Source organism: Mustela lutreola, chromosome 12 (assembly GCF_030435805.1).
Source record: "Mustela lutreola isolate mMusLut2 chromosome 12, mMusLut2.pri, whole genome shotgun sequence".
NCBI lineage: Eukaryota > Metazoa > Chordata > Mammalia > Carnivora > Mustelidae > Mustela > Mustela lutreola.
Window position 1 is genome coordinate 9,817,869 of NC_081301.1, and position 26,456 is coordinate 9,844,324.

Genomic DNA, 26,456 nt, shown 5'->3' on the forward strand with positions numbered 1-26,456 from the left:
TTAGGAAAGAAAAAAAAATGAGCATGTTTGGAGGCTCAAGGAGAAATTAGACATATTATCCAGTGGGTAATTGCCGGACAGGTTCTGGTATGAGGTGAGTGGGAATGGAATCCAGTGCACAGGAGAGGCTGAGGGGGCAGCTGCTGTTTTGTAGATGAAGAAGAAAGGAGGAAAACAAAGGTTTGAGCTGGGAGGGGACAGCAAGGAAATTTGTTCAGTGGCTTCTATTTAAGTGGGGAAGTGGTTAGTGAATTTAGTGAGATAGTAATAGACCAGTAATCTTCAACTGTGGGTGATTTTTGCCTCCTAGGGGATATTTGGCAATGTCTGGAGACATTTTTGATTGTCATAAGTTGGGGAATGTACTTGGAGCATCTAGTGTGTAGAGGACAGGAATGCTGTTGAATGATTTACAGTGCACACAGCAGCTTCCCACCGCAAAGAGCAGTCTGGTCCCCAGTGCTAATAGTGCTGCCCTTGACCTCGATCAGATCATTCCTGCAACGTGATCTTCAACAAAAGCCAAACAGCTTGAATAATGGCTTCACATATCCTTTCTTAGAAAGTCACAGTACATATTTTTGAGGTCTGAAAAATCCTCAGGAGAAAATCTAAACTGTTTAACTAACTGACTTGTTTCTCTTTGTTTTGTGACAACCTTAACACTGAGAAATGCATATAGGAAAAGATGGTACTTTTGATTTCTTGGCTGTATTTTCATCCTTGTATATAAAGCTCATAGCGCAGAAGCTGGCATTTAGTAAACCGTCAATAACTGATAGCTGCTATTATTACACTTGTCTCCCCTCCAGCTGTGAAATCCTGGACCACTTCTGACATTTGTTACAAGTTGCAGTTTTAAGGTTCATGGAGTCAGTGTGCAAGAGACAAGAGATACCTTTCAGACCTATACAATGCACAAATCTTACATTAGAGTGTGGTGGTTCCCCACAGACTGAAACTGAGAACTACTACATTACCCAACACCTAGTTCTGCTTCTGAGTATATACCCAAAGGAATGGAAAGCAGGGACTTGAGCACATATGTGTACGCATACTCATGTTAGTAGCATTACTCACGATAGCCAAAATGGGAAACAATCCAGATGTCCACCCTTGGATGAATGGGTGGACAAAACGTGTTTTATATATATGTATCTATGTATAAATACACACACACACACAATGTAATATTGTTCGACTGTAAAAGGAGTGAAATTCTGGCACGTTACAAGGATGACCTGTGGAGACATTAACTTAAGTGAAATAAGCCAGACACAAAAGGACACATATTGTCTGCTTCCACTTATTTGAGGCAGCTAGAGTAGCCACATTCATAGCAACAGCAAGTAAAACAGTGATTTCCAGGGTCTCAAAAGGGGGAATAGATTGGGTACAGAGTTACAGTTTGGGAAGATGAAAAATCCTGGACATGGGTGGTGATGATTGTACAGCAGTGTGAATGTACTTAATGCCACTGACCTGTAGATATGCTTAAAAATCGTTAAAATGGTGAATTTTATTCCACGAGTATTTTACCTCCCCCTGCCCCCATCTCACATTAGAATACTTAGCAATCACCACAGAGCAGTCAGGATGCTCCCTGGTGGTTTAGTGGTTAGAATTTGGCCTCTTACCAAGCAGTCAGGAACTTTACTTTTGTTTTTTATAGAACTTCACAAGGGTTAGCAGAGACCAGTTTTAAACCATTGATACCATTCTAATGAGATAGTTAGAATAGACATAAACAACAACAAAAAGTTCATTTATTATATCAGTGATTAATATAAATTTAACACTTCTACCTGACAGGCACATAATTTTCTCATGGGTGGTACTACTCCAGACCATTTCAATGTTCAGGTCCAGGGTAACTGAAAATTCTTTGTTTTATTCAAATAAAAGGTACATACTTGTTCAGAGAGGGAAAAAAAAGTGATTCTTTTTATAATTCTGTAGGAATGACATCATGGTTAGTTTAATTTGGGGGAGTATCTGCATATATATTTTCTCCCACGTTTTTATATATATTCTTAAAGGATGTTAAAAATATAGCTAGCAATATCAGAAAGAACCCTCATGGAAATGCAGCCACTTCTCTGCATCTCAAGAAAATCCCCTACAAGTAAATCTGTTATTAAAAATTGTCTAAGGGATGCCTGGGTGGCTCAGTCAGTTAAGCAACTGCCTTCACCTCAGGTTATGATCCCAGGGTCCTGGGATTGAGCCCCATATTGGGCCCCCTGCTCAGCTGGAAGCCTGCTTCTCCTTTTCCCTCTGCCGCTCCCCCTGCTTATACTCTCTGGCTCTCTCTCCCTCTCTGTCAAATAAATAAATAAATAAAATCTTTAAAAATTGTCTAAAAATGTTTACATCAAATGCAAGCAACATGGGGGCACACTTATCTAGGGTAATGTTGTTGATTTCTTTAATCTGTGATTTTGCCAATCAAGCAGAAATGGAAAAAGGAGCGAGAGTTTTGATATCGTGGATGTACTTGCTGATTAAGAGATAAGTGCACATACACACAAACCCAGGAATTATCTTCCTTCTGCTAAAACAACAACAAAACCCTCAGATCTCCAGTGCTAGCCTGTGTAATTGCTTTCGGCATAATAGCTATTACCTCTGACAGACTGAAAGTTTAATAACTAGATTGGAGATTTCCCTTTGCAGTGCACAAATAGGAAAAACACCACCATAGAAGTTCTGTCTCACATCTGACCCTCCTCTGTTTCTTAATTTACCAGCAGTGCAAGTGCATCTCTCTACATGCCTCATTTTAACATTCTTAAATTACGTTACAGATTATTGGCCCACCAGAGTTTTTGATATGTTAACATTGAACAGTTCCAAATGAATATAAAACAATTTTGTCATTCATAGGAGTTTGTCTTTTAAAGGCTTCTGTTTGATTTAATGCACCAGTATCGTCAGTTTGTGGAAAATGAATGTTACATTGCTTTATTAAATCTCTTTTACACTTGTAATCCAGTAAGAGATCGTTTTTAAGATTACATTTTCTTTTTTTTTTTTTTAAGATTTATTTTATTTATTTATTTTTTAAAAGATTTTATTTACTTATTTGACAGAGAAAGACACAGCGAGAGAGGGAACACAAGCAGGGGGAGTGGGAGAGAGAGAAGCAGGCTCCCCACCGAGCAGGGAGTCTGATGCGGGGCTCAACCCTAGGACCCTGGGGCCATGACCTGAGCTGAAGGCAGACGCTTAATGACTGAACCCCCAGGTGCCCCTTATTTATTTATTTTAGAGAGAGACAGCATACGCACACAGGGGAAGGGGCAGAAGGAGAGGATCTCAAGCAGACTCCGTGCTGAGTGTGGAGCCCCATGCAGGCTCGATCTCAGACCCCGAGATGATGACCTGAGCTGAAGTCAAGAGTCAGAGCCTCAGCTGACTGAGCCACCCAAGCGCCCCTACTGTTATGTTTTCAATTATGTTCTAAGTGTGTTGATAATCTTAAATAATGGTGGTATTGAAATACAGAAATTTTCTATTGCTTGTTGACTGTTATTTTAATTCTTGGAGACTCATGAAACATCTGTAAATAAACTCTTCTTCCTTGAAATATAGGCATAATTCGAGCAACATATCCTTTTTAAATATCCAAAATATACACACATATATATTTTTTAAAGATTTTATTTATTCACTTGAGAGAGAGCATGAGAGGAGAGAGGTCTGCGGGAGAAGCAGACTCCTGCCGAGCAGGGAGCCTGATGTGGGACTCGATCCTGCGACTCCAGGGTCCTGACCTGAACCGAAGGCAGTCAGTCAACCAACCGAGCCACCCAGCATCCCCCCCAAATATATTTTGTCATTAACGAAAGGATATTCCTTGGAAACACCAAACTTCAAATAGCATTAGACTAATAATACACAAACACGTCATTTAATTCTCCTTTATCTTCTGCCTGCCTCCTTAAATCACAAGAGTCTAAAGAAGAACATCCTAATTTTTTACACGAGTTTTATGTATATCTTAAATATATTTAGAGTTATATGTTTTGGTGTTAATGTACTGAAAGTTATATATACACATAAAATATATTAATTTTCTTTAGACCTTTAACCCCTTCCAGGAGTTTAAAGATGTAGGGTAAAGAAGATATAATTTACCTATTGTTTAAAAAGATTTATTTATTTATTTGAGGGAGAGATTGTATGAGTGGGGGGTGCACAGAGGGAGAGGAAGAGAAATCCCAAGCAGACTTAGTACTGAGCACAGAGCCTGACTCAGGTCTTGATCCCACAACCCTAACCAAAACCAAGATTCAGATGCTCAACCAACTGAGCTGCCTGCCTGTCCCTAATTTATCTATTTTTAGTAAATTCTGCCTTGCTTCTTTTTGGTGTTCCTAGAAGTCGATGTGTATATAATCTTTTTTCTTGTTGATGAACAGAACTCTAGGTATGAGTCAATGAAGTTTCTCGTTTTTGTAAATTTCTTCTTCACTGCTCTCCTTTAATAAATAAATAAATGAAATTTCTATACCCAATGTGGGGCTCGAACGCATGATCCCAAGATCAGGAGTCACATGCTTCTCTGACAGAGCCACCCAGGTGCTGGCTCAAAATGTTTTTAATATCAAAATATTTTTGATATCAAAACTGTTTTTGGTGTTTATTTGGACTTTAAGTTATAGGCAGCCATATACCTGAAAAATATTGAAGTGTGTATATATATATATATATATCCTATAACCATGGAATATGAATCGTTTTGTTTTTTTTAATCAATTAACATACAGTGTATTACTACTTTCAGAGGTAGAGTTTAATGATTCATTAGTTGCATATAACACTTAGTGCTTATTACATCTCATGCCCTCCTTAATGCACGTCACCCAGTTACCCCACCCACCTCCCCTCCAACAACCCTCAGTTTGTTTCCTATAGTTAAGAGTCTCTTATGCTTTGTCTCTCTGATTTCATCTTATTTTGTTTTTCCCTCCCTTCCCCTATGCTCCTCTGTTTTGTTTCTTAAATTCCACAGGTCCATGAACCATTTTAAGTGAAAAAGGTGAGGTGCATGGTTTACCTTATAATTCCATTTTTATTTAAAAGAGTCACAGTATATTTGATTTTGCAGAGGACAAGGTTTGGCAAGGTGTACAGGTGTTAACTGTGATGAACCCTGGGGAATGGCATGATACTCACTGGATATATCCACAATGACTACTGTCTCAGGTTTGGGGCCCCAGAAACAGAACATCAGATGGGATTTCACAGGGAAGTGACTTACTAGGAAGAGTTTCAGGGAAACTTGCTAGGGAGTGAAGAAGTGGGTCTGGGAAGAGAGAAAAAGGCTAGAGGCCGACAAGGATGTAGCAAGGATCAAGCAAAACCTCAAGGAGGCTTCAGCTCAGCTCTGCAGGGGAGTTCTGGAGCTTATTCCTAACAGGTGTCACAATCAAGGACAGAATGAAAAGGTAGAGCCTTTGTCCTCCTAACCCTAACCCTTGAGGACCACCGCTCATGAAGAAGGATGTGTAAATGGCCAGACGTCCTGGCTGTCTGAGGGCGGTCTCCATCGGGAGACCTGCAGATGCTGACCTGGCGAGGGAGAGCACAGGGTTGGGGACAGAGGCAGCCAGAGCACAGACAGCAGTGGGAGCTGTCACCCAAGCTGTAGAGGTTCAACTAGATAGAGGTTTTGGTATTTTCTCAGGTCATAATCAAGTTTGGGAAGTGTGAGGCTGGTGTGGTGTCTCCACGGGGGTCTGGGCTCCTTGTATTTGGTTGCGCTGTTACAGGTTATTGCCCACATGTGCATGGTCCGAGATACTCAGTATTACGTCCACGTTTCCTTGCAAAAAAAGGGGAAGGTCAGAGGGAAAAGGGCACATTAACTCCTCTAAAGACAAGTTCTGGAAATGCACATCACTTCAGCTCAGATCTCACTGGCCATAACTTAGTTATATGGCCATACCTGGAGGCATGGAAGAATAGATTTTACTGGTTAGCCGTAGGCCTAGTTAAAAATAGAGGACTCTCATTATGTAACCATTTCTGCAGGAGAAAAGGCGTATCATAGGATGATCTGTTACAGGGATGTTAGTTTTCCACTTTATAAGGATGAAGTTTATTGGTTTGTTTGTTTCTTAGTTTTAACAAGCATGCTCCAGGTCAGGGTCTTCTGGAAGCAGAATTTGAGGTCGAGTTTAGGGTATAGGATGTTGAGAAGTGCTGTTGTGTTTAGTACCTGTGGGAGGGATGGGAAAGAGACAGAATCTGGCAGAAGTTGAGGTACAGCTCTGTTCTGAACAACCGTCCAAGCTGACTCTCTAGAGAGCCTAGAGCCGAAGTGGCCTTTCAGAGTTGTCCTAGAGTAGTTGGGCTGAAATGGCTGTACCATTATACCCTTCTCTCCATCAGTCACTGGATGGAGGCCGCTTTGGGGGGAGCATGACCTTGGGAAAGGCAGCTCTGCATGATCCCTGAAGGGGTGGCAGCATTCCCAGCAAACAGGACACCATGTCCTTCTTTGAAGGGAGATCTAGGAGACACATACTTCTATCACAACCTGCGTGTGTGTGTGTGTGTGTGTGTGTGTGTGTGTGTGTGAAAGTAATTAATGCATGTTTATAAATCCATTTATTTTTTTAAAGATTTTATTTATTTATTTATTTATTTATTTATTTATTTTTAAAGATTTTATTTATTTATTTGACACAGAGAGAGAGAGAGAGAGAGATCACGAGTAGGCAGAGAGGCAGGCAGAGAGAAAGGAGGAAGCAGGCTCCCCGCTGAGCAGAAAGCCTGATGTGGGGCCCGATCCCGGACGCCGAGATCATGACCTGAGCCGAAGGCAGAGGCTTAACCCACTGAGCCACCCAGGCGCCCCTATTTATTTATTTATTTTGAAAGAGAGTGTGTGCAAGCGAGAGGAGAGGGAGAGGGAGAGAGAGAAACTTAAGCACACTCTGTGCTGAGCATTGAGCTCTCCACAGGGCTTGATTTCACAACCCATGAGATCATGACCTGAGCCAAAACCAAGAGTCAGATGCAGGATGCCTGGGTGGCTCAGTTGGTTAAGGGTCTGCCTTCAGCTCAGGTCATGATCCCGGGGTCTTGGGATCGAGTCCTGACTTGCGCTCCTTGCTTGGCGGGGCATCTGCTTCTTCCTCTGCTTGACACTCTCCCTGCTTCTGCTCTCTCTCTCTCTCTCTGCAAAAGAAAAACAGAAAAGCCTTAAAAAAGAAAAGAGGTATGATGCTTAAATGACTGAGCCACGTGGGCAGCCCAATATCCATTTATTTTTTATTTTTTAAGTTTTTGTTATTGAAGTATAGTTGACATACAGCATTTATTAGTTTCAGGTGTATAGCATGGTGATTGGACAATTATGTACATTACCCAGTGCTAGCCACAATAAGTGTAGTTTTTAAAATAAAATTTTTAAAAAGATTTTATTTATTTATTTATTTGACAGACAGAGATCACAAGTAGGCAGAGAGGCAGGCAGAGAGAGAGGAGGAAGCAGGCTCCCTGCTGAGCAGAGAGCCTGACACGGGGCTCAATCCCAGAACCCTGGGATCACGACCTGAGCCAAAGGCAGAGGCTTAACCCACTGAGCCACCCAGGCGCCCCTAAAATAAATTTTTTTTAAAAGATTTTATTTATTTATTTGACAGAGAGAGATCACAAGCAGACGGCAAGGCAGGCAGAGAGAGAGATAGAATGAAGCAGGCTCCCCACTGAGCAGAGAGCCCGACGCGGGGCTCGATTCCAGGACCCCGAGATCACGACCCGAGCCGAAGGCAGCGGCTCAACCCACTGAGCCACCCAGGCGCCCCTCCTAAAATAAATTTTTATAATAAAAAAAGCTAGGGGAACCTCGGTGGCACAGTCAGCTAAACATACAACTCTTGCTTTCAGCTTAGGTCATGATCTCAATGTTATGAGCTCCATCCCAGCATCAGACTCTGTGCTCAGGGCAGAGTTGGCTTGAGATTCTCTCTCCCTCTTTCCTTCCCGCTCATGCTCTCTCCCTCAAATAAATAAATTAGTTTAAAAAAAAAAGTAAAATTTGCTTAGTAATTTCTTCCACAAGAGTTTGTTGAGCAGCTCTTAGGTGCCAGACTCTGTTGCAGGCACTGGAGATAGGGAAGTGGCAAAACAAAAGTCCCTACCCTTGTGGAGTTTATGTTGTGACTGAACATAGAATATATGTAAATAAGCAAATGTATGATGTATCAGATGGTGATAATAACTTTGAAGAAAAATAATGTACTATAAGGAAGGGTCTTTCTGTTTTATATAGACTGGTCAGAGAAGTCTTCTCTAATAAGGCAATTTGGCCAGAGACAAGAGTGAGATGGTAGAACCAGACACACTGGTATTTTGAGGATGAGCATTACCAGCTGAGACTACAGTACATGCCAGGGTGACCCTGTGCAGGAGTATATAGTGTACTGGCATGTTTGGTAATATAAATGGTATTTAGAATTTTTGCTTTTTAATTATACCCATTTGGGGAAGGCAAAACTCAGTGAGTGGCAGGTCTTTAAAAGGGAATGGGTGTGGGGAGGGGAGACATGGCATTGTTCCAGGGAAGGTTCTTGGTTGAGAATTATAGCCCCTAACTCCAGCCAAGTTAAGCAGAAAAGGAATTTATTGGAAGGTTGTCAAGTACCTCAGAGCACTGATGGAAATATTGGTTTAATGGTTTAAAAAGCAAGCAGGAACCAAGGGAATCAGAAGATCTAGAATTACTGCCAAGGTCATACCCCTGGAAGACCTTGGTTAAGGATGTCTGGTTAAGGAAGCGGTTGCAGTCTGAATGTTTGTGTTCCCCCCAGTTTCATGTATTGAAATCCAAACTTCCAGAGGTAATGGTCTTACTAGGTAGGGCCTTTGGGGCGTGTTTTAAGTTAGGAGGGTGGAACCTCATGGGATTAGTGTCTTATAAAAAGCTCCCGAGAGCTTGTTTTGAACCATTGGGCACCATGTGAGGGCACAAGTCTGTGAGCCAGAAGAGAGCCCCTGCCTGAATGTGCTGCCAGTCTGATCTCAGACTTCTTGCCTCCAGAACTGGGAGAAGTCAGTTTCTGTGTTAATCGCTACCTAGTCTGTGGCTATTTTGTTAGAGCAGCTTGAACAGACCAAGACCTATGCTGTTGCTGCTGTTTTGGAACCCCAGTGTTGTATCTGGAGGAGATCTGACTTCTGAACTTATTTCTTATTTGACTCACTGGATCTATCTCAAAGACCTTTTAAAACATTACTCTCGGGGCACCTGGGTGGCTCAGTGGGTTAAGCCGCTGCCTTCGGCTCGGGTCATGATCCCAGGGTCCTGGGATCGAGCCCCGCATGGGGCTCTCTGCTCAGCAGGGAGCCTGCTTCCTCCTCTCTCTCTGCCTGCCTCTCTGCCTGCTTGTCATCTCTCTCTGTCAAATAAATAAATAAAAATTAAAATTAAAATTAAAAAAAAATCTTAAAAAATAAAACATTACTCTCAATGCTATGTCAGGAATGAAGTGAGGGGTTCAGGAGCAGATGCGGGAAGAACTAGTCATGAGGCTCCAGCGTAGATGACATTAAGTTAGGGAGATGATGTTAACAGGGAGATGAAAAGAACGGATGGATTCATGAAACAGGCTATTAGGTTGCCACTAAAATACTTGTCTTGGAAAAATTCTTCTTCTATTTTTTCTTCTTCCTCCTCTTCTTTCTCTTCCATTCCCTCCTCTTCTGTTTCTTTTCCTCCTTCTTGAAATCTAAACCTTTCTAGAGGCCTTGTTGTAATCTTGCTTGCACAGGGCAGTATAGCTTATCTGGCTTAAATTTCATAGAATCTTACAGCATTCATCATTTGTTCATTGAAAAAATATTTCTTTTACTTTTTAAAAGATTTATTTATTTATTTGACAGATCACAAGTAGGCAGAGAGGCAGGCAGAGAGATGGGAGGGAAGCAGGCTCCCTGCTGAGCAGAGCACCCGACACGGGGCTCAGTCCCAGGACCCTGAGATCATGACCCAAACCCAAGGCAGAGGCTTATTAACCCACTGAGCCATCCAGGAGCCCCTGAAAAAATATTTCTGTGCTCCTACTGTGTGGACTGTAGTGCTAAAGAAGGTTGCTAGTTGTGGCCATTCCAAATTGAGTTCAACTTTAGACACTCAGAAATGGCTTGTTTCTTCCAGGGAAGTTCATGATTGGTGGCTCAGACCACCATTTTCTAATGTGGATAGATTAGAAAACACACGTGGTGTGGATAATTTGAAAACACATGATCTCCCTTCATCTGAAGCCCCCAGAACTGATTAGTCCCTTATTTTAGTCTTTTACATATCAGTTATTTGAAACAGGCCACATAACATGTCCATTATTTTAAAAAGTAATGAGAAAGTGGTATCTTTTTTTACCCTCTTTAGACAGTGATTTTCAGATAGAACCAATCATCAGAAATGACTAAAATAGTTGAAAAAAAAAATAGAGAATCCCAGCCCTCCTGAATCGTATCTGGAAGTAGATCTCAGAAATCTTCATTTAAAGAATGAACATTCAAGGATAATCAGCCAGGTTTGGGAACTATAGCTTTATGTTATTGAGACTAGCTTTGGTCTTTACAATGAGACTTAATTAAATTCTTCTTGCTTAATTGGAAGGATCCATAATAAATAACTTTGGTTTTCTCAGCTTGATTTTAAAATATGGTGTTTGTCTCATCTTTGAGAATGGTTTCATAAGATTATAGCTAGTTTTCTTGGGAGGTGATAGAGGTGGATTCCATTAATTTTTCTCTTACCCTTTGGCTGTTTTGTAACTGTACAGTATTTATTTCATCTCTAAAAATAAAAGAAACTTAATCTCTATTTTAAGAATATAGCCCACTAGACTTCAGCTTCAAGCCAGTTTGTGTCAAAAACAGTGTTTTTAAAAAAGATTTTATTTATTTATTTGAGAGAGATAAAGAGATATCACAAGTAGGCAGAGGAGGGGGAAGCAGGCTCCCCGCTGAGCAGAGCGCTGATGTGTGGCTCGATCCCAGGATCCCAGGACCCGGAGATCATGACCTGAGCTAAAGGCGGAGGCTTAACCCACTGAGCCATCCAGGCACCCTCAAAAACAGCTTCTTAAGCTTGATGTGCATACATATTGCCTGGAGAGCTTGTTAAAATGCAGATTCTGATTTAGTAGGTCTGGGGTGATGCTCATGCGGCTGGTCTGCACATCTCATTTGAGTTGTAAGAGGCTAAATGACAATTGTATTATCCTGTGAGCTTTCATCTTTGTATGAGTTACTCTGCTTTGGGGCATGCCTTGGGACTGTTTAGTTTGACCAAAGGTTGAGTAGTATATTTTAAGGAGATTGGATTATATAACCTTTATTGCTTTTTCCCATAATCTTGAAGGTTGTAGTACTATATATAGTCTTAAGATTTTAGTTTCAGGCTTTGAAACTGAATAAAGGAAGAGTCAGAAGCAGTATTTTTTTTTTTAAATTGAATCATTAAATCGGCAGCAGCAAAATTGGTTTATATACCTGAGGTAGTCTGAACTTATTAAGTGAACTAAGAATAAGAAAGAAAATTGTAGAAAAGAAAAAGAAAAGATAGTTAAAAATTAGTAGTAGATATGCAGGATATACCTAAGGATTGGGGAATTTATATTTTGCAGACTTGAGACTGCTTTGGAGAAGATACACATTAGGGCAGTGGGATCTTAGAGGGGATTTTTACCTCCAGGGACACAGTTGATAATACCTGGAGATACTTTTAGTTGTTACGATAGTAGGTGGTTGTATTTCTACTAGTATCAGCAGGGAGAGGCCAGGGATGCTGCTAGATACCCAGTAGTGCTCAGGACAAGGAATCACTTGGGCTAAAATGTCAGTAGTTCCAAGACTGAGAAACCTTATGTTGGAAAAGTTTCACAAGTACTTTATTTTTTAATTAAAAATAATACAGAAAATAATCATTCATATTCCCACCGATCAAATTCAACTGTTGTTAACATTTTGTGATATTGGATGTTAGCCTTTCTGTTTAAGAAATTTCACTCCAGGAGCAGCTGGGTGGCTCAGTCGGTTGGGCTTCTGCCTTCAGCTCAAGTCATGATCCTAGAATCTTGGGTGCAGGGCCCACATCGGGCTCCTTGCTCAGTGGGGAGCCTGCTTCTCCCCCTCTCTCTGCCTGCCACTCCCCTTGCTTGTGCTCTCTCTGTCAAATAAATAAATAAATAAAATCTTAAAAAAAAGAAAAAAGAAATATCACTCTAGGGGTGTCTCGGTGGTGCAGTTGGTTAAGCATCTGACTCTTTGTTTCAGCTCAGATCATGATCATCTTGGAGTCATGAGGTGGAGACCCACATTGGGCTCTGTGCTCACTGCAAAGTCTGTGTGAAATTCTCTCTTTCTCCCTCTGCCCCTCCCACTTATGGTCTCTCTCTCTCTGTCTCTCAAATAAATAACTCTTTAAAAAAAGAAATATCAGCCCATTATTTTTGGGAAAACAACATTATTATCTTGAATTTAAATTATGTAAAAAGTTCAAGTATGAAAGTAATGAAGCTATCCCAGATCTCACCACCCAGACATAAGCATCATAAACAGTAGCTGAACATTATCCCAGGTGTCTTTCCATGCATAGGTGTAGCTAGAAGAATAGAGAGAAGTGCTTTCATAACCATACTTATGTGAATCAGACCATACTTTACGTGAATCAAAAATAACCTTTTCCTATGAAAAATTTTAAACCCAGAGAAAATTAGGTGAATTATTAACCACTGTGTACTCATCACTGAGCTTCAACAATCGTAAATACAGAGCCAATCTGCCTTTATCTGTATCTGTACCTACTCACCTGACACGGAGTATTTTGAAGCAAATCTCCGATATCCCATCGCTTCGTCTGTAAGCATCTCGGTGCCTGTCTGTCAAGCTTGAGGTCTCTTTCTTTGAGCTTTTAATCTTACACATGCAAGTAACTGTTTCTCTGATTGATTCATTCTTTCCCTCCTTCTCCCCTCTTTTTCTCTCTCTCTCCCTTGAATTATGTTTTCTTCCCAATGGAAGCGTTTTTGGGTTTTTTTCCGACTGAGAGTGCACAGAAAGCAACGGCAAGAACAGTAATTGCACAAAGCACGGGAAATGGGGACTGCAGAGCAAACAAAGCTGTTTGCCGCAAATACTTCCTGCGAGTTTTGTGTTTTCTTTCTAGAACGTTGGGGCGCCTGGATGGCTCAGTGGGTTAAAGCCTCTGCCTTCGGCTCATATCATGATCTCAGGGACCTGGGATTGAGCCCCATATTGGGCTCTCTGCTCGGTGGAGAGCCTGCTTCCCCCTCTCTCTGCCTGCCTCTCTGTCTATTTGTGATCTCTGTCTGTCAAATTAAAAAAAAAAAAAAAATTCTGGGGCGCCTGGGTGGCTCAGTGGTTAAGCCGCTGCCTTCGGCTCAGGTCATGATCTCAGGGTCCTGGGATCGAGTCTCGCATCGGGCTCTCTGCTCAGCAGGGAGCCTGCTTCCCTCTCTCTCTCTGCCTGCCTCTCTGCCTACTTGTGATTTCTCTCTGTCAAATAAATAAATGGAAAATCTTTAAAAAAAAAAAAATTCTTAGAATGTCTACATCTATTTGGCAGTACCATGTAACATAGTGTATTTCTCTTTACTGTGTTCATTTTTCCATCTATCCATCTTTTCCAATATTTCTTTGAGATACCTTCCTGCTTTGGTGTATTTGCTTATAGCAGTGGCCTTTGGCAACTATTAGTGGAAAGTACCTGCAGGAATCATTTAACTGGGGCTTAGCTTCTTGAGGGCAAGGAGTCTTACCATCTCTCTGGCTGATATGATAGCTTCACTGTATCTTCAGTGTTTGTGGGATGGTTGTTATTAATCTCGAGAGGATTGTGTCAATATTGGTTAATATATTAATGAAAACCACTTATTTAGAACAAAACATAGTCTAACATATGTGCAAACAGGAGAATATAATTGGGATGCTAACATTTGGTACCTGTATCTATGGGTGGTCTCCATACAAAGAGATGAAGCAGGGAATTCTGCTCCCTGGTCACATCCTGTGGTTTCTTCTGAGACTTACAGGGTGACCACATGTCCTGGTTTGCCTGATACAGTCTCAGTTTCCAACAGTCTTGATGTAATTATTCATAGTATCCCTTTTCAGAACTGTCCCAGTTTAGATGGTAAATTAATAGTACTACTTTTAATCCTACCTCTTTAATGTGTGCCACGCTTTTCCCCAAACACTTTACATACATTCTCACTTAATTTTCGTGATAACACTAAGAAGCAGATCCTATTATTATCCCCATCTTACATATGGGTAAGTTGGGGCACAAAGCGGTCAAATAGCTTGGCTGAGACCACAAGGCTCTGTTCAGATTTTAGGTGGCGAAGCCAGGATTTGAGTCCCGGCAGTTTGGTGCGGGTGCTCTCCACTCTGCTGTGTCACACCTCTGCTGGCCCCAAACAGATCTTTGTAGAAGACCTGCTGACCTCCTGGTGACTAATCGGCATATTTGTGGATCAGAAGACTGTGGGAATTTACATGATTTCCTTATCTTCACAAGGTATTTGTAGCCCCCTTACGTCCCACCATGCCGATGCGATTATAGATGTCTTTCTTTGAGGATTGAACGTGAGCCTTTTTTCATCCTCTTAAGGGCAACTACTTGGCATTCCCTTCCAGATGCTCAGGGAGATGCGGAGTCGCAGCTTCCACAGATCATCCGTCACTTTTCCTTCCTGTCGACCATCTTTGGTCTTTTCAGTCCACACACGCAGTGTCTCCAGATCTGCAGCCGTGCCTGCCCTTCGCTGCCTTGATGACCAGTTCATATTTTGGACTTCGCGGCCCTTGCTTGGGGTGCTTGGAGGAAAGATGGAGACAGCGACTGCTTTCAAGGAGCTTACAGTCTAGCAAGGGGATGGGGACCGTGCAGGAATGTCCATGACGTGAGGCAGCTGAGCTGTGTGGGGAACGTAATTTAGAGTTCGGGGCAAAACAAAGCATTTCTGACGGGGTTGATCCAGAAAAGTTTTGTGAGGGTGGATACACTTAAATCAGTTTAATGACCTCCAAATAGGCCACCAAAGGACTACTTTCTTGTGCTAAGGACAGGGCTTGCATTTGCCAAGAGTAGAGGCCTGACAGAAGAATAAGATGGCATTAACCCAGACGAGGGGGGACTCCAGTTGGTCTGACACTGGGTGCCCGCATGAGGAATCCTCAGTCAGCAGGACTGCTCTGTTCTTCTGATCGCATCGTCATTGTCACGGCACATAGTGACCCTCTGGGTGGGTTATAAGCAGCAGAAACAGATGAAACTCCGCAGCAGCAAAACATTTTATTTTTTTTAATTTGGGCTATTGATTTATTTGAATTCTTTTAGCCTTTTTAGTTTAAAGTCTTTTGATAGACACAAGGTCTTTTTCCCTAATAAAAACGTTGTCTACTTCTCATGCAGTTGACCCTTGAAAAATATGGGGTTAGGGGGCACCCACTCCATGCACAGTTGAAAATCCATGTGTACCTTTTGACTCCCCAAAACTTAACTAATAATAACCTATTGTTGACTTGAAGCCTTACCAGTAACATAAACAGTTGATTAAAGTGTATTTCATATGTTATATGTATTATATACAATATTATTATAATAAAGGAAGCTAGAGAAAAGAAAATGTTATTAAGAAAAGTGTAAGGAAAATACATTTACAATACGGTGCTTATTTAGAAAAATATGTGTGTATATGTGGACTCACACAGTTCAAACCCATGTTGTTGAAGGGTCAGATGTCTTTGGATTTACCTTTTTACTTTTCTTTTTGAAATTTTGTTTTTAACTAATATGTACACCCAACATGGGGCTCAAATTTACAACCCAGAGATCTAGAATCACATGGTCTACCAACTGAGCGAGCCAGGCACCCCTTACTTTTTTACTTGATTATCTTAATAAGAAAAACTGAATACATTTAATTAGAGCTTATTTCAGTAGCTGGTGAGATAGGGAAGTGTTCATTATCCTCGCTTAAAAATGAGGAAATTGAAGTTAGGTTACACAGTAAGCTATGTGACTTGGCTGAAAATGTTGGAGTTTGGACTTGTACTTAGGTTGAAGCTTCAGAATGCAGATCCACTATAAATCACATGGTCTTATTTAATTTATTAGGTTAAAAATATTTTTATTCACCATTCAGATAAAAAGCAACAATGAAAGTTGGGATTATCTCACATTTTAACCCCTTTTTTAATGGATGGCATTATAGAATCTAGTTCAGCATAATTAGTCTGTTTCTTTTTCTGAGTCAGCACTGCTTTGGTGATTGTCTATCCCATAAATTCGACTGAAAGGGAAATCCTGTAGAGGCTGCAGGTGGCCTACATGGTACCCCTATGCAAATTAGCAGAAGGCAGTCTCTCTTGCTGGGTAGGCCAGTCAGAAGAAGGCATCCCTCTTTGGGGCACGTTCAGCCCACATCAGGGTGCTGGCCTTGGGAAATAAGTGTCTGGATTTTTTTTTTTTTTTTTTTTTTTTTTTTTTTTATTTTTTTTTTAAAGATTTTATTTATTTATTTGACAGAGAGAAATCACAAGTAGATGGAGAGGCAGGCAGAGAGAGAGAGAGGGAAGCAGGCTCCCTGCTGAGCAGAGAGCCCGATGCGGGACTCGATCCCAGGACCCTGAGATCATGACCTGAGCCGAAGGCAGCGGCTTAACCCACTGAGCCACCCAGGCGCCCCTGGATTTTTTTTTTTTTTTTAAAGATTTTATTTATTTATTTGACAGAGATCACAAGTAGGCAGAGAGGCAGGCAGAGAGAGAGAGAGAGAGGAGGAAGCAGGCTCCCTGCCGAGCAGAGAGCCCGACTCGGGGCTCGATCCCAGGACCCTGGGATCATGACCTGAGCCGAAGGCAGAGGCTTAACCCACTGAGCCACCCAGGCGCCCCTGGATTTTTTTTTTTTTTTAAAGATTTTATTTATTTATTTGACAGAGATCACAAGTAGGCAGAGAGGCAGGCAGAGAGAGAGAGAGAGAGGAGGAAGCAGGCTCCCTGCCGAGCAGAGAGCCCGACTCGGGGCTCGATCCCAGGACCCTGGGATCATGACCTGAGCCGAAGGCAGAGGCTTTAACCCACTGAGCCACCCAGGTGCCCCGTGTCTGGATTTTCATCTCTCCCGTGGCTCTCAAAACCCAGCAGCCAAGAATCCTGTTTCTATCAGTTGATGAGGAGCTGAGGTTTCTTCAGTGTCGTGCGCATAGACAGCACCCATTGTTCTTACCCTGCATACTGCACGGATACCTCCCTCAGTGGCTGTCCTTGTTCAGTCCGCCTGGAACCCCAGCCTCCCTGCTCCCGGGCTGCTCCCTCCTTCACTTCATCCAGGACTCCGCTTGAAGCTTCCCTTTTCAAATGTCCGTTCACCTGCTCAAACTGAACTATTACAATACCCCACTCACACTGTCCTTCCTGCTCTGTTTTCTTCACAGTACTTCTCACTTGGAGTATTCAATTCATTTGTTTTTTTTTTTTTTTAAAGATTTTATTCATTTATTTGACAGAGAGAAATCACAAGTAGATAGAGAGGCAGGCAGAGAGAGAGAGAGGGAAGCAGGCTCCCCGCTGAGCAGAGAGCCTGATGCGGGACTCGATCCCAGGACCCTGAGATCATGACCTGAGCCGAAGGCAGCGGCTTAACCCACTGAGCCACCCAGGCGCCCTAATTCATTTGTATTTTATTCTGTTTTTGTCTTTCCGCCATACAGTACACTTTGTGAAAGCAGGGGTTTTGCCCATTTTGTTCGCTGCTATATTCTAGCATCTAGAAAAATGCCTGGCATTTAGGGGACTCTCAGTTGATATTTGTTGAATGAATGAACAAACACTGGACTGTTTGTATTGTGACTAATGGTATAAATGTCCAGTTGGGTTTTTTTTCTTTTAGATTTTTATTTATTTATCTATTTATTTGACAGACAGAGATCACAAGTAGGCAGAGAGACAGGCAAAGACAAAGAGAGGAGCAAGCAGGCTTCCTGCGGATCAGAGAGCCCGATGTTGGGCTCTATCGCAGGACCCTGGGATCATGACCCGAGCCGAAGGCAGAGGCTTTAACCCACTGAGCCACCCAGGTGCTCCATAAATGACCAGTTTTAATATTTGCTACCTTCTACTGACTGTATTTGTGTGCTTCCTGGACTATAATGTTATGATTATTGTCCAATTTAACTTATAATAGCTGTATGAGAAGAAAATAGTGCAATCTTCATTTTAGAATTGAAGAACTCCTCAAGCTTAGAAAAATTAAATAACATTCCCAAAGTCAAAAAGCTAACAATTAGAATCATTCCTTGACAGGTAGATTTGATAACCAAAGTTTGTTTAAAAATAAAAACATGGTTTCAGTGATTCTTTGGATCTTGTAGTTTTTTTCAAAGAGGGAGTTCCAGTTACTGGGAGAGGAAAAAAAAAAAAAACTTAAAAATGTGGTCAGCTATGTTTTAAGGGAAAGGAGAGATAAGACCCATGGGATTGGAAGGGTTGGGGTACTGGAGATCAAACAACTCCCGTTTGTAATCTTTGCATTCTTATCTAAGGGTGCTGACCTTGAGGGTCCTTTGGAATGAAGAGTATGACTTTGGAGTCCTTTTCCAGCTGTGTAAGTCTAGCTAAATAGCTTATCTGAACCTTTTCTTCATCTCTAAATTCTAGTAACAGTGTCTACCTTATGGTGATATGAAGATGAAATAATATATATAAATTTCCTAGCATAGTGTCTGCCACTTGGGAGCTTGATTTCTCCTGTCCCCTGCTCTTGTTTCCCTCCCTTTAGCTGCAAGGGACAAGAAATCCATGTTGTTTCAACACCCTTCAGCGTGATTTTTTTTTTCTAAGTTTTTAATTATTTATTAGAGAAAGAGCACAAGCAGGGGGAGAGACAGAGAGAAAGGGAGAAGGAGATTCCCCGCTGAGCATGGAGCCCAGTGTGGGGCTTGGTCCCAGATCTGAGCTGAAGGTACGCACTTAACCGACTGAGCCATCCAGGTGCCCCCAAGTGATTTTTTTTCTTAACAACTTCCCCCAGATAAGTAATCTCATACGTAAAGCTGTTTTCTGGTAGTATGTAGGCAATCAAGGTACCTTTTATAATTTGGATGTCATTTTGTTTTATCATTGCAATTCAAAGAGGTACTCATGGGCTTTGTTAGTAAGTGCTGTGTGCACATATTGCTGTCACAAACCTTTGGGTCTGATTCCTGCTTTTGGCAATTGAATGTTCATGAACACTGAGTATCAGTAACTGGGAAGCCCTCTTTACTTGGTCTCCCCATGTTTCATGAAATACCAGATTTTTTTTAAAAGTCAGTGACATGTTTGCTAACACATATACTTTTAGATTCTTACTAGAATTTATTGAAGTACCATGTTACAATTTCTGTAATTGTCACCATGTCTGCAGAGTAGTGTTATCATGCGCAGATTCAGAGAATAGGTTTTCCTTAACCACTGAGTAACCGAGGTAGGAAAAAAAAACCTGGAATTTTTCAGTTCTTTCTCTGAAATTAAATAGTACAACATTTGGGGCGCCCGGGTGGCTCAGTGGGTTAAAGCCTCTGCCTTCGGCTCAGGTCATGATCCCAGGGTCCTGGGATGGAGCCCCTCATCGGGCTCTCTGCTCCACGGGGAGCCTGCTTCATCCTCTCTCTCTGCCTTCCTCTCTGCCTACTTGTGATCTCTGACTATCAAATAAATAAATAAAATCTTAAAAAGAACATGTTCTGAAGTTGAATGTGGTGATGCTTGTATATCTGTGAATATATTGAAAACTGCTGCCTTACATACCTAAATAAGTGAACTGTGTGGTATGTGAATCATATTTCAATAAAGCTGTTATATTAGTATACATATATATACAGATATATGGGCATATCATCAGTTAGTTACTGCTAAAAGAAAGAGTAACTTTTATTTTTCTTTTAGTGAAAAATTTATTATTTTCTTTCCTTGGCTTTCAATTTATTACAGATAAAACCTGTAATTTAGGAAACCCAAATTGTCATGGTATAGATCATAAGTATCTTTTAATGGGTTATTGGCTGTTTTGTTTTTGTTTTTCATTCTGCTTAACACAAATCAGGTGTGACCTAATATTTGCATGACTAACAGCTTTCTCTCCGAGTATGCTGAGATGGTGGTTTTGGGTGGCCCCAGATGCTTTTCATGTTGTCTGCTTTTAGTGTACTATAGACACAGACTTCTGACTATTGCCACTGTCATCTTTGTTTGTGATTAAGAAGAAAAAGTCTGTGTGGTCTGTACTTCTTCCTATACCGAATAAGAGTAATGTCTTTTTGGTTGGTGATTGAGATTCTTGCCTGAACTTCTTATTGCCTCGTGAGTTTTTATGTGATGAATAAATGGAACTATTTCAATTGCACTAGATTGCATTTGACTGCTACCTCTAGATTGCATTTGACTGCTACCTCTGTGGGTTCCCCCACTGGAGACAGTTTTTATGAATCATTAGCCTTAGGCTGCTTCAGATGATGTTTTCTCACATTATTCTCAAGGGTACATATTTTTGATGCTTTCATTCTGTATATTTTTGTGTTTCCTGCCCCATTAGCCTCATAAATAGTCCTTGCATGTGTCTTGTTGATAGTCATTGTTTTGAGATGACTGACTGACTAATGCCTACCTTCCCTTTCTTTCACTGTAGTACTTTCTGGTAGGCTGTGCTAGGCCTCCATTCAGTAAGTACTGGATTTGCATATTTGTGTGTGTTAAACACCTCTCTTCTTCCACATTCGGTAGGCAAAATATCTTCCTAGTCTAGTGCACAGCATCTCACAAATGACCTTCTGGCTCTGTGTACAGGACTGAGGCTCCAAGACCTAGTTCCTTTGGCTTTCTTTTCTTAAACTCTCTTTGCCTTCAGTCCATTCAGTTGCTCTCGACACAGAGCGAGGAGAAGGGTGGTGCCTACGCATTCCTCCCGACGTTGTTCTTACAGCATGTAGCTTAAGTTCAGTCGCATGTTGCATTAAGTCTGAAAAATTGTTTTCAGAAAATAATTTGCATGTAATTCAGGATAGTTTTGTGCTGTCTTTGATACGTGAACATGCTTTCCATGCTGGTAAGGACCAGCTTCTGAGCACTGCCGTTTGTTCGTATTATAGGAATACCATCTGGACCAAGCAGTAGCTTCTTGTTCCTTTTACAGTGAATGTGTGAAAACCACATACACACACATTAAAAAAATTTTTGTACTTAGTATTTTTCAATTTGTGCTCTGTTCTGAGCACAAGTATGACAGTTTTACGGCTAATAATTCTAGAGTACATCATAATTTACAGGGCAGTTTTATATCCATTAGTTCATTTTATTGTCCAACAGCCTTATGGGGTCCTTATTATTAATATCTCATTTTTTTATAGGTGAGAAAACATATGTGTGATACTTTTTTTTTCATTTATTTATTTGTCAGAGAGAGAGAGAGGAGAGAAAGCACAATTGGGAGGAGTAGGAGGCAAAGGGAAGAGCAGACTCTGTGCTGAGCTTGATAGAGGACTTGATCTCAGGACCTGAGCCTGAGCCAAAGGCAGGTGTCCAACCTACTGAGCCACCCAGGCATGCCCACTTCTTCTTCTTATTTTTAATATTATTTAATTATTTGCGAGAAAGGGAAGGGGTTGGGGCAGAAGAGCAGAGGGAGAAGGACAGGCAGACTCCATGTTGAGTTCAGAGCCCAACGGGGGGGCTTGATCTCAGAACTCTGATATCATGACCTGAGCTGAAATCAAGAGCCAGAGGCTCAACTGACTGAGGCACCCCTGTGTGATAGACTCTTATGCTGATGCTTAATTAGACAGCCATTCCATCTCTATTCGACTTTTTAGAAATCTGAGTACATTAGAAAATGATTTCTTTCCTACCATGTGATTTCTATAAATATATTCTCTGTTCTGTCCGAATAAATTTCTTACTATATTTTGGTTTCACTTCCAACGTATTTCCATTGTTTTCTCGATGGTTCTCTTTTAGGTCTTTCATTCTTTCTCTCTTACCCTTCTTCCTTCCTTCCTTCCTGGGAGAGAGAGTGTGAGAGAGCAGGAGCTGGATGGGAGGTGGGGAAGGGGCAGAAGCCGGCTCCCCTCTGAGCAGGGAGCCCCATCCCAGGACCCTGAGATCATGACCTGAGCTGAAGGTAGATGCTTAACTGACTGAGCCACCCAGGCGCCCTCTCCCCTTAGCTCTTATTACAGGATGATTCTCTCTCTCTCTCTCTTTTTTTCTTTTGAAGCATCACTAAACTGCAGAGTAATAACCATGGGGATATTATACATGACACAGTGTTTTCAGACTTCTTTCACACCTAAAAAACCTTGCTCTATCTTCACAACAGTTATTTGAGATCTACAGAACAAGTGCAAATTGCTTGTTTTTGTGAATTAAAAACTTGCGGCTCAAAGTGTTACCTAAAGTTTTGGTTTGTTTGTTCATAATCACATAACTAAGAAGTGTTAGGAACAGGAATACTTGGGCTTCTGGGCTACGGGAGGGCTCTTTCCACTGTTGTTAGGACCCTGCATTGTTTCCCTCTGTGTCATGTAATACACACTTAACCAGGTTTCTTTCATACTTTCGTGTTGCCAACCACTTACTCAGAATTCAGTCCAGAGTAGCCAGTTTCTCTTGTTGCTTTGTTGAAAGACTTCCTAGAAAAAGAAATTGTCAACAAGGCAGGTCAATAATTTGCCAGATGCTCTGTATTTAGCAGAACGACTCTTTGAACAGTTGTCCCTACTCGTTGCTCTTTTGCTGTGTGTCTATTTTGTAATCCGTATCAGGATTCTGTCGTATATGGATTGGTTTCCTAGGGCTGCCATAACAAATTACCAGTAAGTGGGTGGCTTAAAACAACAGAAATTTGTGCTCTCACACTTCAGGAGGGCAGAAGTCCAAAATCAAGGTGTTGGCAGGATTGGTCCTTTTTAGAAGAAACTCAGAGGGATCATCTGTTCCATTTCCCTGCCCCTAGCTTCTGGTGGTCGCCAGCAATCCTTGGTGTTCCTTGGCATACAGCTGCATAATTCCCGTCTGTCTCCTTCTTCATATGGCTGTCTTCCCTCTGTGTCTGTGTCTGCACATGGCATTCTCCTCACTCTGGGTGTCTGTCTCTCCTCAGTTCCTAAGGACACCAGTCAAATTGGATTAATACTCTATTGCAGTATGACTGCATGTTAATTTACATCTTAATTACATCTGCAAACACGCTACAGCTGACCCTTGCACAACACGGGTTCTTGAACTGTGCTGGTCCACTTATAGGTGGATTTTTTTTAGGAAATCTATAAACTGACAGTATCAAAGAGACATGTTTTCTATTCCTTATGATTTTAATAACAGTTTCTTTTCTCCAGCTTACTTTATTTATAAGAATACAGTATATCATAGGCACAGTGTACCAAATATATGTTCACTTACAGTTGATAATATTGGTAAGGTTTCTGGTCAACAGTAGGCTATTATAGTTAAGTTTGCAGCGGGCGGGGTGTCAAAAATTATACATGGGTTTTCAGCTGCACAGGGAGTCAACTTGTCTTTCTTTCACTTTTCTGGTAGTGTCTTTTAATGAATACAGTTCTTGGTTTTCAGAATGATCTAATTTTTCCATCCTGAAGTGAACTGTTTAAATAAACTTTTTTTAAAAAAATTAATCCCAGGATCATGAAGATTGCCTCCCATATTCTTATGTAAGAACTGTTTGATTTTACCTTTTATATTTACATCCAGGCTACCGAGAATTGATTTTTGTGTAATGTAGATAGGAATCAAGATTCATGCTCTTTCTTTTAACTTAGCTATCTAGTTGACCCAGTACTGGTTCTTTTTCTTTCTTTCTTTCTTTTTTTTTGGTAAAATGATTTTTTCTCATTGTTTTAGAGTGCCACTGTTGTGTGTTGTGTGTCATAAATCAAGTGAGCATTTACATTTGGGTTGTCCTTCAACTCTATTCCGTTGTATTGTTCAATTTTTCTCTCCTTGTGCCCATTCCACAGTCTTCAGTCCTGGTACTTTTCAAAAGTCTTGAAATTAACAGATGAAATTAATTTTAATAATATATTTTATTTAACTAAAATACCAAAATATTATTTTGGTATCATCCAGTGGCATCAGTTCTTCTATTTTCTTCTTCAGGATTATTTTGCCTGCTATTGGCTCTTTACATTTCTGTGTAGGTGATAGAATCAGTATGTCCATTACCACAAACAAATCTATCAATACTTTGATTTTATTGCATTGATCTATAGACGAATTTAGGGAATCTTAATGTCTTTATAATTTTGAGGCTTCTAGTATAAAATACGGCATATTCTTAATTTTCTGTAAGTCTTTAACTTTCAAGCTCTGAGGGTTTTATAGCTTTCTGTGATTCGTCTTGTATATCTGCATTACATTTATTCTGAGGTTTTTTTTAATATTACTTGGTACAGTTGTTAAAGATAGATACTTTTTAAAGTTTTACTTAATAATTATTTGTTCTGGGGCGCCTGGGTGGCTCAGTTGGTTAAGCGGCTGCCTTCAGCTCTGGTCATGATCCCAGGATCCTGGGATCGAGTCCCACATCAGGCTCCCTGCCTGGCAGGGAGCCTCATTCTCCCACTCCCCCTGCTTTGTTCCCTCTCTTGCTGTCTCTGTCAAATAAATAAATAAAATCTTAAAAGAAAAAGAAATATAATTGAGTCATGTATGATTTTAAGTTTTCTCCTAGACACATTAAGAAGTAAGAAGAAACAGATGAAATTAATTTTAATAATATATTTTATTTAACTAAAATACCAAAATATTATTTCAACATGTAGCAATATAAAAATTATTAATGAGATTTTTACATCCTTTTTTCATAATAAGTCTGCTAAATTTGTTGTATTTTACATTTACAACATATCTCAATTTATTTATTTATTTATTATAAAAGATTTTATTTTTTTATTTGACAGAGACAGACACAGTGAGAGAGGGAACACAAGCAGTGGAAGTGGGAGAGGGAGAAGCAGGCTTCCCGCTGAGCAGGGAACCTGATGCGGAACTTGATCCCAGGACGCTGGGATCATGACTTGAGCCACCAAGGCACCCAATACATCTCAATTTAAAGATTTTATTTATTTATTTGACACAGAGAGAGAGATCACAAGTAGGCAGAGACTCAGGCAGAGAGAGAGGAGGAAACAGGCTCCCCGCTGAGCAGAGAGCCCAATGCAGGGCTCGATCCCAGGACCCTGAGATCATGACCCAAGCCCAAGGCAGAGGCTTAACCTTCTGAGCCACCCAGGCACCCCAGCACATCTCAGTGTAGAGTGCCAATGTTTCATATGCAAAGTAACCACATGTGGCTAATCACTAGTTTTGGACAGTATAGATCTAAAGGATGAGTCATACTTTTTTAAACAAATAATTGTTTGATTGTATGTATAACAGTTTGATTATACGTATGTATAATCAACCAATTACACATATAATATGTATAATTGTGTATATGTATACTGTACAATATACATCAAATGTATATTATACATATAATGTGTATAATGTGTGTAATTATATGTATGATTTCTTTAAGATTTTCTTTATTTATTTGGGAGAGAGAATGAGTGGGTGAGGGGCAGTGGGAGAAGCAGGCTCCCTGCTGAGCAGGGAACGCAATGCAGTGCTTGATCCTGGGGCTCCAGATTCATGATGTGAGCTGAAGGCAGACGCCCAACTGACTCAGCCATCCAGGCGTCCCTCTAGATATGATTTCTAATGGAGTCACTGAAGAAGCCTCTACTGTCATTAGATTTTCAAGAAAGGTTTTACTGAAAAGGTGTCATTTGCATGTCTTGAACTATGAATAGAAATTTACCAGGTGAAAATAAATAAATAAATAAATTTACCAGGTGAACAAAATAGGCAAAAGCAATAACATGTAAAGTTGTGATGTTATATAAAAGTGGAATTTGTTCAGAGGCCCCTGGTTGGCCCAGTCAGTTGGGTGGCTAACTCTGGATTTCAGCGCAAGTCATGATCTCACCGTCCTGGGTTTGAGCCCCTCATCATGCAAACCCTCATCGTGCTTCCTGCACCGTGCTTCCTGACTGGGGGTGGGGTCATCTTCTCTCTCTTCCTCTGCCCCTCCCCCTCCCCTTCTACTCCCCTGCTCAGGCACCAGAGCAGGCGAACTCTCTCGAACTTACAACCCTGAGATTGACTGAGCCAGCCAAGTGCCTAAGTTTACTTATTTTTAAGCTTTTGTTTTCTGTTTTTCTCCCACGTCCTGGGGATGTGAGTCACCCTGGCTCACAAGGTATTTGAGGTGAGGTGAAGAAGGCTACAGGCAGCTTTGGGCCTAGTTTGTGCGTCTCCTGCTCGATTTAGAGAATGAAGGTGGGCATTGGGTTGGGAGGGAAGACTTACCC

At 41.0% G+C, this 26,456-nt stretch overlaps 1 protein-coding gene across 5 annotated transcripts in view; it reads left to right on the forward strand.

The window, feature by feature from the left end:
• SCAI (suppressor of cancer cell invasion) overlaps window positions 1-26,456 on the forward strand; it is a 134,650-nt gene that overhangs the window by 39,792 nt on the left and 68,402 nt on the right. The window contains exon 1 of one of the 5 annotated variants that reach the window (XM_059142323.1): window positions 18,592-18,655. The exons of the other annotated variants lie outside the window; for them this stretch is intronic. The gene's annotated coding sequence lies outside the window, so the exon portion shown is untranslated. Of the gene's footprint in view, window positions 1-18,591; window positions 18,656-26,456 lie in introns of those variants that run through there. 5 annotated transcript variants of the gene reach the window in all.